This window comes from Mobula birostris, chromosome X (genome assembly GCF_030028105.1).
Source record: "Mobula birostris isolate sMobBir1 chromosome X, sMobBir1.hap1, whole genome shotgun sequence".
Taxonomy (NCBI): domain Eukaryota; kingdom Metazoa; phylum Chordata; class Chondrichthyes; order Myliobatiformes; family Myliobatidae; genus Mobula; species Mobula birostris.
The window spans coordinates 55,985,142-56,002,399 of NC_092402.1; the positions used below are offsets into that span (position 1 = coordinate 55,985,142).

At 45.1% G+C, this 17,258-nt stretch overlaps 1 protein-coding gene across 4 annotated transcripts in view; it reads right to left on the reverse strand.

Annotated features, from left to right (window-relative positions):
- Positions 1-17,258, reverse strand: part of LOC140191684 (activin receptor type-1-like) — a 131,828-nt gene that overhangs the window by 34,232 nt on the left and 80,338 nt on the right. The gene's annotated exons all lie outside the window — the stretch shown is intronic.

Below are 17,258 nucleotides of genomic sequence, written 5' to 3' on the forward strand. Positions count from 1 at the left end.
TTGAAAAGCAGGGCCACAAAGGTAGTAATCTTGGGATTACTGCCTGTGCCACACGACAGTGATAATAGGAATAGAATGAGGTGGAGGATAAATGCGTGGCTGAAGGATTGGAGCAGGGGGCAGGGATTCAGATTCCTGGATCATTGGGACCTCTTTTGGGGCAGGTGTGACCTGTACAAAAAGGACGGGTTGCACTTGAATCCCAGGGGGGCCAATATCCTGGCGGGGAGGTTTGCTAAGGCTGCTGGGGAGAGCTTAAACTAGAATTGTTGAGGGGTGGGAACCGAACTGAAGAGACTGGGAAAGAGGTGGTTGGCTCACAAATAGAGAAAGCTTGGAGACAGTGTGTGAGGGAAGATAGGCAGGTGATAGAGAAGGGACACACTCAGATGGACAGTTTGAGATGTGTCTATTTTAACGCAAGGAGTACTCTGAACAAAACGGATGAACTTAGAGTGTGGATCAGTACTTGGAGCTATGATGTGGTGGCCATTACAGAGACTTGGATGGCTCAGGGACAGGAATGGTTACTTCAAGTGCCGTGTTTTAGATGTTTCAGAAAGGACAGGGAGGGAGGCAAAAGAGGTGGGGGCGTGGCACTGTTGATCAGAGATAGTGTCACGGCTGCAGAAAAGGTGGATGTCATGGAGGGATTGTCTACAGAGTCTCTGTGGGTGGAGGTTAGGAACAGGAAGGGGTCAATAACTTTACTGGGTGTTTTTTATAGGCCGCCCAATAGTAACAGAGATATCGAGGAGCGGATAGGGAGACAGATCCTGGAAAGGTGTAATAATAACAGAGTTGTCATGATGGGAGATTTATATCGATTGGCATCTCCCTGGAGCAAGGGGTTTAGATGGGGTGGAGTTTGTTAGGTGTGCTCAGGAAGGTATCTTGACACAATGTGTAGATAAGTCTACAAGAGGTGAGACTGTACTTGATTTGGTATTGGGAAATGAACCTGCTCAGGTGTCAGGTCTCTCAGTGGGAGAGCATTTTGGAGATAGTGATCATAATTCTATCTCCTTTACAATAGCATTGGAGAGAGATAGGAACAGACAAGTTAGAAAAGCGCTTAATTGGAGTAAGGGGAATTATGAGGCTATCAGGCAGGAAATTGGAAGCTTAAATTGGGAACAGATGTTCTCAGGGAAAAGTACAGAAGAAATGTGACAAATGTTCAGGGGATATTTGTGTGGAGTTCTGCATTGGTACGTTCCAATGAAACAGGGAAGTTATGGTAGGGTACAGGAACTGTGGTGTACGAAGGCTGTAATAAATCTAGTCAAGAAGAAAAGAAAAGCTTACAAAAGTTTCAGAGATCTAGAAGATTTTAAGGTTAACAGGAAGGAGCTTAAAAAGGAAATTAGGAGAGTCAGAAGGGGCCATGAGAAGGCCTTGGTGGGCAGTATTATGGAAAACCCCAAGGCATTCTACAAGTATGTGAAGAGCAAGAGAATAAGACGTGAATGAGTAGGACCTATCAAGTGTGACAGTGGGAAAGTGTGTATGGAACCAGAGGAAATAGCAGAGGAACTTAATGAGTACTTTTCTTCGGTATTCACTATGGAAAAGGATCTTGGTGATTGTAGTGATGACTTGCAGCAGACTGAAAAGCTTGAGCATGTAGATATTAAGAAAGAAGATGAGCTGGAGCTTTTGGGAAGCATCAAGTTAGATAAGTCGCCGAGACTGGGTGAGATGTACCCCAGGTTACTGTGGGAGGCGAGGGAGGAGATTGCTGAGCCTCTGGCGATGATCTTTGAATTATCAATGGGAACGGGAGAGGTTCCGGAGGATTGGAGGGTTGCGGACATTGCTCCCTTATTCAAGAAAGGGAGTAGAGATTGCCCAGGAAGTTATAGACCAGTGAGTCTTACTTCAGTGGTTGGTAAGTTGATGGAGAAGATCCTGAGAGGCAGGATTTATGAACATTTGGAGAGGTATAATATGATTAGGAATAGTCAGTATGGCTTTGTCAAGGGCAGGTCATGCCTTACAAGCCTGATTGAATTTTTTGAGGATGTGACTAAACACATTGTTGAGGGTAGAGCAGTAGATGTAGTGTATATGGATTTCAGCAAGGCATTTGATAAGGTACCCCATCGAAGGCTTATTGAGAAGTAAGGAGGCATGGGATCCAAGGGGACATTGCTTTGTCGATCCAGAACTGGCTTGCCCACAGAAGGCAAAGAGTGATTGTAGACGGATCATATTCTGCATGGAGGTCGGTGACCAGTGGTGTGCCTCAGGGATCTGTTCTGGGACCTTTACTCTTCATGATTTTTATAAATGACCTGGATGAGGAAGTGGAGGGATGGGTTAGTAAGTTTGCTGATGACACAAAGGTTAGAGGTGTTGTGGATAGTGTGGAGGGCTGTCAGAGGTTACAGTGGGACATTGATAGAATACAAAACTGGGCTGAGGAGTGGCAGATGGAGTTCAACCCGGATAAGTGTGAAGTGGTTCATTTTGGTAGGTCAAATATGATGGCAGAATATAGTATTAATAGTAAGACTCTTGGCAGTGTGGAGGATCAGAGGGATCTTGGGGTCCGAGTCCATAGGACGCTCAAAGCAGCTGCACAGGTTGACTCTGTGGTTAAGAAGGCGTACGGTGCATTGGCCTTCATCAATCGTGGGATTGAGTTTAAGAGCCGAGAGGTAATGTTGCAGCTATATAGGATCCTGGTCAGACCCCACTTGTAGTACTGTGCTCAGTTCTGGTTGCCTCATGACAAGAAGGATGTGGAAGCCATAGAAAAGGTGCAGAGGACATTTACAAGGATGTTGCCTGGATTGGAGAGCATGCCTTATGAAAATAGGTTGAGTGAACTCGGCCTTTTTTCCTTGGAGCGACGGAGGATGAGAGGTGACCTGATAGAGGTGTATAAGATGATGAGAGGCATTGATCATGTGGATAGTCAGAGGCTTTTTCCCAGGGCTGAAATGGTTGCCACAAGAGGGCACAGGTTTAAGGTGCTGGGGAGTAGGTACAGAGGAGATGTCAGGGGTAAGTTTTTTACGCAGAGAGTGGTGAGTGCGTGGAATGAGCTGCCGGCAACAGTGGTGGAGGCGGATTTGATAGGGTCTTTTAAGAGACTTTTAGATAGGTACATGGAGCTTAGAAAAATAGAGGGCTATGGGTAAGCCTAGTAATTTCTAAGCTAGGGACATGTTCGGCACAACTTTGTGGGCCGAAGGGCCTGTATTGTGCTGTAGGTTTTCTATGTTTCTATGTTTTCTATGTAAACAAAGTTGATCCTTGATAAACTGGCTACTATGTTCTGCATACTGCAACATCAATTACACTTCCTAAGTATTTCATTGCCTGCAGAGATTCTTAAAGGTGTGCCATAAATGCAAATCTTCATACTTTTCTATCATTGCAAGCAAGCCTGATTGAATACATAGACTGTGTGTAGACGTCTCCTGAGGTGCTGGAAAGCTGGGCAGGAATGGTATGGACCTTGCCATCAGATCCAGTCAAGCTGACACACGCATTCCAATGCTGAACATCACCTGCTTTGAGATAAGTCTCCTCTTGAAGGAGTGCAGCCTGCTTGGTAAGACATGCCACAGTCTCTGACTGCCAGAGCTATGCCGAGAAATTGAAGGAGACAGAGGAGAGCACGTCTGTGGATATGAGATCCTCCTAACATCTGGCTCATTGTCAACATAAATAGAAAGGGTCGTCGTTCATTCAATTTCTCAATCCTGCAGAGTCTCTGCTCTCTCTCAGAATCAAAATCAGGTTTATTGTCACTGACATGTGTTGTGATATTTGTTGCTTTCTGGCAGCGGTACAGTGCAAGACATAAAAAATTATCGTAAGTTGCAATAAATAAATAAATAAACAATGGAAAAGAGGAATAGTGAGGTCATGTTCATGGGTTCATGGACCATTCAGAAATAGGATGGTGGAGGGGAAGAAGATGATGCGAAATTGTTGTGTGTGTGTCTTCAGACTCTTCCCCGATGGTGGTGATAAGAATCCAGCAAAGGTGCTGTCTGTCAAAACCACTCCACTTTCGCTTGCTAAGTGCATCGCTGAATAGGGACCATGTGGTCTGACACATGGCCTCTGTGGTGGTGAGACCCGATCGTCACTCACTCAGCTGCTTGGAGAAGGCCTTGTTGGTGGAAGTTGTCTGTAGATCAGCTGAGGACAGGCATTATAGCTCAGATGATGTAGCTGTAGTAGGCTGGATCTCAAATACCAGTGGAGTACAGGAAGGAGATATCGTGCCTAATTATGTGGTGTCATGACAACAGTCTTTCCCTCAATGTCAGCAAAAATAAAGAGTTGGTTACTGACTTCAGGAAGCAACACCTGTATGGACCAATGGTTCTTAAGTCCATGTGGCTCTCCTCCAGGTGCTCCATTTTCCTCCCACATTCCAAAGACATACTAGTAAGATGTGGGTACGCTATGTTGGTGCCAGAAGCTGGGTGACACTTGCGGGCTGCCCCCAGCACATCTTCGGACTGAGTTGGCTGTTGATGCAAATATCACCAGTTGGTGTAAATATCACCGATAGCCTGTTCTGATCCAACAACGTAGATGTCATGGCCAAACACACCAGTACCTCTACTTCCACAGAAGGCCACAGAAGTTCAGCATGTCCCCATAAAGCTCATGAGTTATAGATGTACCATAGGAAGCATCCTATCCAGATGCATTATAGCTTGGTACAACAACTGCTCTGCCCGTGACCACAAGAAACTGCAGAGAGTTGTGGACACAGCTCAGCACATCACAGAAACCAGCCTCCCCTCCATGGACTCTGTCTACACTTCTCACTGCCAACATAATCAAGGACCCCTTCCAATACAGACATTCTCCCTTCTCCCCCTCCCATCAGGCAGATGGTACAAATGTGTGAAAACTCGTACCACCAGGTTCAAGGACAGTTTCTATCCCATTGCTATAGGTCTCTTGAATGAACCTGCTATCAGACAAAGATAAACTCTTGACCTCCCAGTCCAGCTTGTCATGGCAGCTGTCTACCTGCACAGCACTTTCTTGGTAACTGGGACGCTATATTCTGCATTCTGTTATTGTTTTCCGTTGTACTACCTCAGTGTACTGATGTGATGAAATTATCTATATGAATAGCATAGTATTACCAAGTGAATGAGCAAAAGAAAAAGTCAATTAGCCCAAAATGTTAGTGTTTATGCTCCATATAAGCCTGATGCTAGCCTACTTCATCTCACTCCATCACCATGTCCTCCTGTTGTGTTCTTCTTAAATACACTTCTGCTCTTCACCTCAACCACTCTCCCTGGCAGTGCTTCCCACATTCTGACCTTTCCTCTGGTAAGTAACTTCTTTCTGATTGCTTATTGGATTTATCCCTGGCTCTTATTGATCGCTCCAAGATTTGGAAACATCTGTAATCAGTGATATCATTTCTACATCCACCCCAGCAACAGTTGTAAAGCCTTCCATCCACTCACTCCTCAGCTTTTTCTTTATTAGATGAAGAGGCTGAAATGTGGCTCTGGAGTGACCAACAGAGAGCTGAGAGATCAGGTGGGGTCACACTGCCTTCACCCTTGTAGATTCATCCATCCCAGAGTAACAAAAACATAAGCACCCAAGAAGATAGGAGCAGGAGTAGGCCCCTCAGCCCATCAACTCTCCCCCATCTTCCAATATGATCATGGCTAATCTGCCCCAGATCTCCTCCCCTTTTCTGTGTCAGTTCCTCTGAGCCTCCAATCCTCCAAACCTTCACAAATATATCTTCAAGTATGTGTCAGCAGTGGAAAGTGTGAGCGTATTCAAGTTCCTGGGTATCAACATCTCAGGGGATCTAACCTGGGCCCAACATATTGATGCAATCATGAAGAAGGCACACCAGTGGCTCTACTTCATCAGGAGCTTGAGGAGATTTGGTATATCACCAAAGACCTTTACAAGTTTTGCAAAGATGTACAATGGAGAGCATTTTGACTGGTTGCATTACTGTCTGGTATGGAAGTTCCAATGCACAAGATGAAAAGAGTGCGGTCGAGGGTTGTAGACTCATCCAGCTCCATCAGGGGCACAAGCCACCCCAACATCAAGGACATCTTCAAATGCCGGTGCCTCAAGAAGGAGACATCCATCATTAAGGATCCTAATCATCCGGGACATTCCCTCTTCTTATTACTGCTATCAGGGAGGGGGTACAGGAGCCTGGAGACACACACTTAATGTTTTAGGAACAGCTTCTTCCCTTCCGCCATTAAATTTCTGAACGGTCCACGAGCACTACCTCACTATCCTGTTTTGCACTATGTATGTATGTATTTATTTCTTTTTATTGTGATATAGTAATTGTTTTATGTCTTTCACTGTACTGCTGCCACAAAAAAACACATTTCACAACATGGTGGTGATAATAAACGGGACCCTGATTCTGGATCTCCTTAAGTACGCAGAGTGATCATTTCCCACATCTCTCCGGGGTAGAGAGCTCCAACACTATCTATCTACATTATCTGTCCCTATAACTATTTGGTATCCTGTCCACTCAGGAATCCTTTCAGGATCATGATACACTGCAACTGTGAGGGATGGTTCAATCGTACCTCAGCTCCTGACAGGAAGGCAAGGTGACTTACACCACGCCTGATCTTGTAAACTTTCGGTTTCTTGCTTGCCGTGTCACATTGAAACAACCTTTCGACATGATTGACCAGGTGGCTGGAATGTTTTGGAGATTATCTGCGTTTTCCAAAATGGCTACCACACTGAGAAAAGGTTTGCTCATTGTCGGTACTTCTAGTATGGATATTGGTTTTCTATTGTCACATGTATTGGAATACAGTGAAAAACTTGGCTTTACAAGCCATCCATATAGATCATTCAGAAACATTAAGTACTTTAATGTGGTACAAAGGAAAAGTAGTAAGAGAATGCAGAATATTCATGGAGTAGTCCCAATGAAGGGTCTCAACCCAAACCATCAACTGTTCATTTCCCTCCATTGGTGCTGCCTGACCTGCTGAGTTCCTCCAGCATCATGTGTGTGTTGCTGCAGAATGTAGTGTTAAAGTATGATGCAGCCAGTCATTATATTCTCCACCACACATCCATAGAAGTTTTGGATGTTATACTGAATCTTCGCGAACTTCTCAGCAAGTAGAGGCGCTGCTGTGCTTTCTTCAAAATTTCACTTATGTGCTGGGCCCAGGACAGGGCCTCTGAAATGATAACCCCAAGGAATTTTAAATTACTGACCCTCTCCACCTCCGAGTCCCCTGATGACGACTGGTTCATGGACCTTCGGTTTCCTCCTCCTGAAGTCAATAATTGGGCATTGAGTAAGAATTTGATGTTGTGGCACCACTGAGCCAGATTTTCAATCTCCCTCCTTCGTCACCAAGTTTGATTCGGCCAATAACAGTGGTGTTGTCAGCAAACTTGAATATGGCATTGGAGCTGTGCTTAGCTACACAGTCATAAGTGTGAAGTGAGTAAAGCAGGGGGCTAAACACACAGACTGATGGTACACCTGTATTGATGGAGATTATGGAGGAGATGTTGCCAATCCAAACTGACTGGAGTCTGCAAGTGAGGAAATTAAGGATCCAATTGCACGAGGAGGTATTGAGGCCAAGGTCTTGAAACTTATTGATTAGTTTTGAGGGGATGGTAGTATTGAACGCCAAGCTGTTGTTGATAAAGAGCATCCTGCTGTCCAGACATTCCAGGGTTGAGCGAAGAGCCAATGAAATGGCATCTGCTGTTGACCTATTCTGTTGGTAGGCAAAATGGAGCGGACCCAATTTGCTTCTCAGGTAGGAGTTGATATGGTTCATCACCAATTTCTCAAAACACTTTATCACAGTGGATGTAAGTGCTACTGGGTCATTGTCAATTGAGGTAGGTTACCACGTTATTCTTAGGCACCTACTCGAAACGTGGATTCTTCGGACTGTCGAAGTGAGAGGTTAAAGATCTCAGTGAACGCTTCAGGTCTTTAGTACCTGGTCATGTACCCCATCTGGGCCGGATGCTTTCTGTGGGTCCACCCTCTTGAAAGATACTGTCACATCAGCCTTAAAGACTGAAATCACAGGATCATCGGGGCTGTGAGAGTTCGGGATGGATTCTCCGTGTTTTGGTGGTCAAAGTGAGAATAGAAGGCATTGAGCTCATCTGGAAGCAAAGCCCTGCTGTCTCCCATGTCACTTGATTTAACTTTGTAAGAGGTGATAGTATTCAAGCCCTGCCACAGCTGTCGAGCATCCTTCATTGATTCAAGTTTAGTCTGGACTTGCTACTTCACCTGTGAGATGGCTTTCATACCTGGACCTCTTGTAACTTTCTTGGTTGTTAGATTTGAATGTCTCTGATCTGGCCCTCAGCTGATTGTGGATCTCATGGTTCACCCAGGGCTTTTGGTTGGGAAGAATCTGAATGATTTTGTGTGGACACTCTTGTTTATAACTATTTTTATAAAGTCCGTGACTCAGAGAAAAGCCACTCATTCATGGCGAGGAAGTACAAGCTCATATAGACGGTGCCAGAATTGAACTCTGAACTCCGACACTCCGAACTGTAATAGCATCGTGCTACTGTGGTGCCCATAAATACTTTGAGATGGTGCAAAGGAAAAGCAATAACAGAATGCAGAATATTCATGGGCTAGTCCTGATGAAGGGTCTCACTCCAAAACACCGACTGTCCATTTCCCTCAGAAGATGCTGCCCGACCTGCTGAGTTCTGTCCAGCATTTTGTGTGCAAAATATAGGGTTACAGTTACAGAGAATGGTAAATTGGTTTGTTATTGTCACATATGAGATCAGGTGCACCTTCTAATGGTTCACAATCTCACACACTCATTAATATTGGGGAAAGTGAGACTTCCTGCATTTTATAAAACCCTAAACTCTATAAAACTCTGGTTAGACCACACTTGGAGTATTGCAAGCAACACACATAAAAGTTGCTGATGAACGCAGCAGGTCAGGCAGCATCTCTAGGAAGAGGTACAGTTGACGTTTCGGGCCGAGACCCTTCGTCAGGACTAACTGAAGGAAGAGCTAGTAATTGATTTGAAAGTGGAAGGGGGAGGGGGAGATCCAAAATGATAGGAGAAGACAGGAGGGGGAGGGATGGAGCCAAGAGCTGGACAGTTGATTGGCAAAAGGGATATGAGAGGATCATGGGACAGGAGGTCCGGGGAGAAAGAAAGGGGGAGGGGGGAATCCCAGAGGATGGGCAAGGAGTATTGCATTCAGTTCTGGTCGCCTCATTACAGGAAGAACATTGAAGCTTTCAAGAAGTTGCAGAGGAGATTTTTCAGGATGCTGCCTGGATTAGAGATCATGTTTTATGAGGATAGGTTGAGTGAGTTTAGGCTTTTCTCTTTGGAGTGAAGGAAGATGTGAGGTGACTTGATAGAGGTGTACAAGATGATAAGAGGCATAGATCAAGTGGATAGCCAGAGACTTTATCCCAGGGTGGAAATGGCTAATACATGGAGGCAGAATTTTAAGGTGATTGTAGGAAAGTATAGGTTGGATGTCAGAGGTAGGCTTTTTACAGAGAGAGAGGTGGGTGCATAGATGCCCTGCTAGTGGTGGTGGTACAGGAAGATACATTTGGGTCATTTAATAAAATCATAGACACATGGATGATAGAAAAATGGAGGGCCATGTAGGAGGAGGGTTAAATTGATCTTAGAGTAGGTTAAAAGATCGGCATAACATCATGAGCCAAAGGGCCTTAACTGTGTTGTACTGTTCTATGTTCTATATTCCGTGGTTAAACTTGGAATGGAGTGGTGATGAGAGAAATATTTATCATCTCATCAGGTTCCACAGAATGGCTGGATTTCCGACACAGAAAAAATCTGAAATAGCATTGCTATTTCCAGAAACACCAATCCTCATGAACTTCTTCCCACACTCTTCCTTCTCCATACATCTCCAATAACGAAAGCCTGATAAGATTAGGGCAGCCAGGCAACCACTTCTGTCTTGTTTCTAATGAAGAAGATTATATCCACAGGACCCGTTACTCTGTCTCTTTCCAAACTAGTGCTGACATGAGATTAAACTGTTTTCAATGAATGATAATTCATCTTGAAATAAACATAAGATTAAGTAACTCTGAACGAGTGGAGAGAGTTGATGACAGGAGTCTATCAGTCACAACTATGTGAAAGTAGATTATCAGTTTCCTGGGGTCACAAGTTTGGCAATCTGCTTTATTTGCTAATCGCTGGAGAAGTTGTCCAGTTTATTTACTCACTGAATTCTGCAGAGAGACAGAGAACATTACAGTACAGAAACAGACTATTTGGAGACATAGAGTCACAGAGCATTATAGCAGAGGAACAGACCCTTCAGCCCATCTAGTCCATGCCAAATTGTTATTTAGCCTAGTCCCATTGACCTGGACCTGGAGCATAGCCCCCTATACCACTCTCATCCAAATTTCTCTCAAATGTTGAAATCAAACCTGCATCCATCACTTCCACTGGCAGCTCGTCTCACACTCTCACCACCCTCTGAGTGAAGAAGAACCCCCCCAGGTCCTTTCGCCTTCCACCTATGGCTTTTAGTTCTAGTCTCAACCAACCTAAGTGGAAAACACCTGTTTGCATTTACCTTATCTCAATTTTGTATCAAGTCTCCCGTCATTTTCCTACACTCCAGGGAGTAAAGTCTGAACCTGTTCAACCTTTCCCTAGAACTCAGGTCCTCAAATCCAAGTAACACCTTGTAAATTTTCTCTGTACTCTTTCAATCTTATCGATATCTGTATTTCGCTCAGCTAATCCATGCTAGTGTTTATTTTGTTTATTGAGATACAGCGCAGAATAGGCCCTTCAAGCTGTGCTGCCCAGCAATCCCCCAATTTAACCCATGCCTAATCACGGGACAATTTACAATGACCAATTAACATACCTTTGGACTGTGGGAGGAAACCGGAGCACCCAGAGGAAAGCCACGCAGTCACGGGGAGAATGTACAAATTCCTTACAGGCAGTGGCGGGAATTGAACCCGGTACTGAAAAGTGTTGTGCTAACCACTATGCTACAGTGCTACCCGAATCTCCCACCTAAATCATTGCAGCTTACCCGAACTCTTAATCCTTTCTGATCGTTAAGAGCACCAAATTTCTTGGTGTTCACCTGGTGGAGAATCTCACCTGGTCCCTCAACACCAGCTCCATAGTCTCTACTTTCTGCGAAGCCTGAGAGAAGTCCATCTCTCACCCCCCATCCTCACCACATTCTACAGAGGATGTATTGAGAGCATCCTGAGCAGCTGCATCACTGTCTGGTTCGGAAATTGCACCATCTCGGATCACAAGACACTGCAGCAGATAGTGAGGTCTGCTGAGATCATCGGGGTCTCTCTTCCCGCCATTATAGACATTTACACCACACGCTGCATCCGTAAAGCAAACAGCATTATGAAGGACCCCACGCACCCCTCATACAAACTCTTCTCCCTCCTGCCATCTGGAAAAAGGCACCGAAGCATTTGGGCTCTCACGACCAGACTACGTAACAGTTTCTTCCCCCAAGCCATCAGACTCCTCAATTCCCAGAGCCCGGTTTGACAGCAACCTACTGCCCTCTACTGTGCCTATTGTCTTGTTTATTATTTATTGTAATGCCTGCACTGTTTTGTGCACTTTACGCAGTCCTGGGTAGGTCTGTAGTCTAGTGTAGTTTTTGTGCTTTTTCTTACGTAGTTCAGTGTAGTTTTTGTATTGTTTCATGTAGCACTGTGGTCTTGGAAAACGTTGTCTCATTTTTACTGTGTACTGTACCAGCAGTTATGGTCGAAATGACAATAAAAAGTGACTTGACTTGACTTGACTTCATGCATTCTCTCAACCAGGATTCCTGTGGTAACAAGATTCCCATTTTCACCACTCCCTAGAGAAAGAGAAATCCTCTCAAATTCCATACTGTAGATATGGCGCTTAGTCTGTGCAGAATGTGAGCAAGACATCCCAGTCATTTTGTCATTGGCATCATGAGACCTAGGCCTTCTGGTCAGTGTTTGACATTTCTGAGTACTAGTTAGGGTTTATTAGCCAAGGTTGGTACCATTGGCTAGACCTAGAAAGTACACTTTTTTATCGTCAGCAATACACCATAGTCACCGGCCACATTGTTTTCCCATTCACTCCCACAATATGGCATTGTGGACCAACTGGCATTTACAATGCATCCCTCATTGTACTGAGAGGGTAGTGTGCACCACCTTCTTGACCCACTGGCTGCTTGATCCAAGTGAGCGGTTCCCTCAGGAAGCCATTAGAAGACAAACCAAACAACAGGAATTCTGCAGATGCTGGAAATTCAAGCAACACACATAAAAGTTGCTGGTGAACGCAGCAGGCCAGGCAGCATCTCTAGGAAGAGGTACAGTCGACGTTTCAGGCCGAGGCCCTTCGTCAGGACTAACTGAAGGAAGAGCTAGTAAGAGATTTGAAAGTGGGAGGGGGAGGGAGAGATCCAAAATGATAGAAGAAGACAGGAGGGGCAGAGATGGAGCCAAGAGCTGGACAGGTGATTGGCAAAAGGGATATGAGAGGATCATGGGACAGGAGGCCCAGGGAGAAAGAAAGGGGGAGGGACCCAGAGGATGGACAAGCAGTATAGTGAGAGGGACAGAAGGAGAAAAAGAGAGAAAGAGAGAGAAAAACATATATATAATAATAATTAATAAATAATGGAAGGGGAGGTGGGGCATTAATAGAAGTTAGAGAAGTCAATGTTCATGTCATCAGGTTGGAGGCTACCCAGACGGAATATAAGGTGTTGTTCCTCCAACCTGAGTGTGGCTTCATCTTTACAATAGAGGAGGCCGTGGATAGACATATCAGAATGGGAATGGGATGTGGAGTTAATATGTGTGGCCACTGGGAGATCCTGCTTTCTCTGGCGGACAGAGCGTAGATGTTCAGCAAAGCGGTCTCCCAGTCTGCGTCGGGTCTCACCAATATATAAAAGGCCACATCGGGAGCACTGGACGCAGTATATCACCCCAGTCGACTCACAGGTGAAGTGTTGCCTCACCTGGAAGGACTGTTTGGGGCCCTGAATGGTGGTGAGGGAGGAAGTGTAAGGGCATGTGTAGCACTTGTTCCGCTTACACAGATAAGTGCCAGGAGGGAGATCAGTGGGGAGGGATGGGGGGGACAAATGGACAAGGGAGTTGTGTAGGGAGCGATCCCTGCGGAATGCAGAGAGAGGGGGGGAGGGAAAGATGTGCTTAGTGGTTGGATCCCGTTGGAGGTGGCGGAAGTTACGGAGAATAATATGTTGGACCCGGAGGCTGGTGGGGTGGTAGGTGAGGACCAGGGGAACCCTATTCCTAGTGGGGTGGTGGGAGAATGGAGTGAGAGCAGATGTGCGTGAAGTGGGGGAGATGTGTTTGAGAGCAGAGTTGATGGTGGAGGAAGGGAAGCTCCTTTCTTTAAAAAAGGAGGACATCTCCCTCGTCCTAGAATGAAAAGCCTCATCCTGAGAGCAGATGCGGCGGAGACGGAGGAATTGCGAGAAGGGGATGGCGTTTTTGCAAGAGACAGGGTGAGAAGAGGAATAGTCCAGATAGCTGTGAGAGTCAGTAGGCTTATAGTAGACATCAGTGGATAAGCTGTCTCCAGAGACAGAGACAAAAAGATCTAGAAAGGGGAGGGAGGTGTCGGAAATGGACCAGGTAAACTTGAGGGCAGGGTGAAAGTTGGAGGCAAAGTTAATGAAGTCAACGAGCTCTGCATGCGTGCAGGAAGCAGCACCAATGCAGCCGTCGATGTAGCGAAGGAAAAGTGGGGGACAGATACCAGAATAGGCACGGAACATAGATTGTTCCACAAAGCCAACAAAAAGGCAGGCATAGCTAGGGCCCATACGGGTGCCCATAGCTACACCTTTAGTTTGGAGGAAGTGGGAGGAGCCAAAGGAGAAATTGTTAAGAGTAAGGACTAATTCCGCTAGACGGAGCAGAGTGGTGGTAGAGGAGAACTGATTAGTTCTGGAATCCAAAAAGAAGCGTAGAGCTTTGAGACCTTCCTGATGGGGGATGGAAGTATATAGGGACTGGACATCCATGGTGAAAATAAAGCGGTGGGGGCCAGGGAACTTAAAATCATTGAAAAGTTTCAGAGCGTGAGAAGTGTCACGAACATAGGTCGGAAGGGATTGAACAACGGGTGATAAAACCATGTCGAGGTATGCAGAAACGAGTTCGGTGGGGCAGGAGCAAGCTGAGACAATAAGAAGACAAACCAAAAGCTATGGCGATATTTTCACCGGTTGGCCAGACAAAGTAAGGAGGGACTGATTCCCTTCCACCTCAAGTGCACCTGTTTTCAACAATCCAGTACTTTTGCCCTTAACTCCTGAGGTTTAAATAAAGAGTGCTTCAAATTCTCAGATTACCACAATAAGAGTGAATTTATGGTCACCAGGCTTTTAGTCTAAGCTTCCGGATTGCAAGATCAGCAACATGTTCCTCAGAGGGAAATTGGAACTGAGCCTCTGTTTATATACTTAGGCTTATTGCTGAGGGCAGGAGATTGAATGAAGGCTGGCTCTCAGCCATCCTAAGGGTCTGGACAGTGTGAAGATGATATTTCCCTCTGTGGGAGAATCTGGATCCAGGGGCCACTGTTTAAAAATAACAGGTTCTCTGTTTTAAGACAGAGATGAGACCAAGATTTTTTTTTCTCAAAGTGAACGGTGTGTCTTTGAAACTCTCTTCCTCAAGGGCAGTGGAAACAGAGTCCGTGAATACCTTTAAGGCAGAGCTAGGATAGGTTCTCAATAAGCAAGCAAGGGGGTGAGGTGTTACTGGAGAATGCAGAGCTGAGGTCAAAATCAGATTAGCTAAGACCTTATTGAATGCTGGAACAGGCTCCAGGAACTGAGAGACCTACTCCTGCTCTTATTTTCTTAAGACCTTAAGATCATAAGACATAGGTACAGAATGAGGCCATTCGGCCCACTGTGCCTTCTCTGCAAATTCAATCATAGCTGATTTATTTGTCCTCTTAACCCCATTCTACTGCTTTCTCCCTGTAAGTTTGACACCCTGACTAATCAAGAACTTATCAACCTCCACTTTGAATATACCCAATTATCTGGCCTCTGTGACTATCTGTGTCAATGGATTTCATACTTCTGGCTAAAGAAATTCCTCCTTATCTCTGTTCTAAAGGGACAGCACTCTATGCTGAGACTGTGCCCTCTAGTCTCTGACTGCCCCACTACAGGAAACATCCTCTCCACGTCCAGTCTGATCAGGCCTTTCAATATTCAATAAGTTTCAATAGAAACCTAGAAAATAGGTGCAGGAGTAGGCCATTCGGCCCTTTGAGCCTGCACCGCCATTCAGTATGATCATGGCTGATCATCCAACTCAGAACCCTGTACCTGCCTTCTCTCCATACCCCCTGATCCCTTTAGCCACAAGGGCCATATCTAACTCCCTCTTAAATATAGCCAATGAACTGGCCTCAACTGTTTCCTGTGGCAGAGAATTCCACAGATTCACCACTCTCTGTGTGAAGAAGTTTTTCCTCATCTCGGTCCTAAAAGGCTTCCCCTTTATCTTTAAACTGTGACCCCTCGTTCTGGACTTCCCTAACATTGGGAACAATCTTCCTGCATCCAGCCTGTCCAATCCCTTTAGGATTTTATACGTTTCAATAAGATCCCCCCCTCAATCTTCTAAATTCCAGAGAGTATAAGCCTAGTCGATCCAGTCTTTCATCATATGAAAGTTCTGCCATCCCAGGAATCAATCTGGTGAACAATGAGATTCCCCTCTCATTCTTCTAAACACCAGCAAGGAGTCTAGTACAGCTCCAGAGCCATCAAATATCTATTAATATGAGAATTTTGGTTCAGCCATTTTGGAGCAGAATAGCTAAATAGAATGAGTTCTTTTGTTTTGAGGGAAACCAAGAACAGCAAGTCTGTACCTAGAGTAAATACAAAGCTGGATAAGCACAGGCTTAAAAGAATAATGGCAAATTAGCTCATGGCACAAATATGGTCCAACTGTTCTTCGCAATACTTGAACAAAGTAGTGGAACAGGGAAGTATGTGTAGGGAGATATCGTTGCAGCAGACACCCTTGTCTGGGCTGGGAGATGCAGGTGAAGAGCTGCCCATTTATAGATCGAAACACATGGCAGCAAAAGCGAGGAATGTCACTGTGTCACTCAAAATGGAAACAGGTCCTACGGCCCACTGGAAGTCTCTGCCAGCTATCAGCCACCCATTTGTACAAATCTTGCAGTAAACCTGTCAGCTGTCCTCAGATTCTACCACTCATCTATGCACAAGGGGCAAGTTATACCTATTAGCCCACCGATCCACGCGCCTTTGGGATGTGGGTGGAGACCAGGGCCACCAGGGGAAACTCCACACAGTCAAAAGTACTTATTTCATTCATCTGGCTCCTTTGTTTTCCATTACTAATTCTCCAGACTCACTTTCTATAGGACCGATATTAGATTTGTTAACTTCACAAAATGTATTATTTATGGAAACTCTCACCATTGTTTTCATTTCTAACTGGCTTCATCCCATACTCTCATTGCTCTATCCTGTTTAATCTTTCAGCCGCTCCTTGCGGTTTTCATCTTCCGTTCAGTCTCTTGACTAGCCATCCATCTCGGCCCAATGATGTGCTTGTTCATTAAGTCTGTTACTACTTTTAACTTATTTAGTGAACCACCGGAATTTTCTTTCTCACTGGAATGTATCTGTTCTGTGTATTCTGAACAATTCCCATCAATATCTGCCACTGTGTCTCCACTGACTGACCCCAGCTCACTTTAGCCAGCTCTGCTTGTGTCCCCTCTTTATCATTCATATTTAAGTATAAAATATTTTTCTCGGACCCACTCCTCTCTCTCCCCGACTGTAAGATTCAATCACATTCTGATTGCTGCTACTGAGAGGTGCCTTCATTGTGAGGGCATTGATACTGTCTCATTGTACAATACCTGGTCTAGTGTAGACTGCTCTCTGCTTGGTTCTAGAGTGTGCTGTTCTACAGAATCACCCTGAAAACATTGTGATCTGCCCATCCACACAACATGTGTACATCTGAGTTTCTAGTCTACTGCATGTATAGATAAACTTCCCCACTCACTTCACTGTGCCTTTCTGACAAGCTCCCGTTACCTTTGTTCACTCTTCAAGGGCCTGTACAACATTCCCATAAGCAACCTCAAGCTACTTATTGCTCCCTGTGACAGCTGATTCTTCCCACA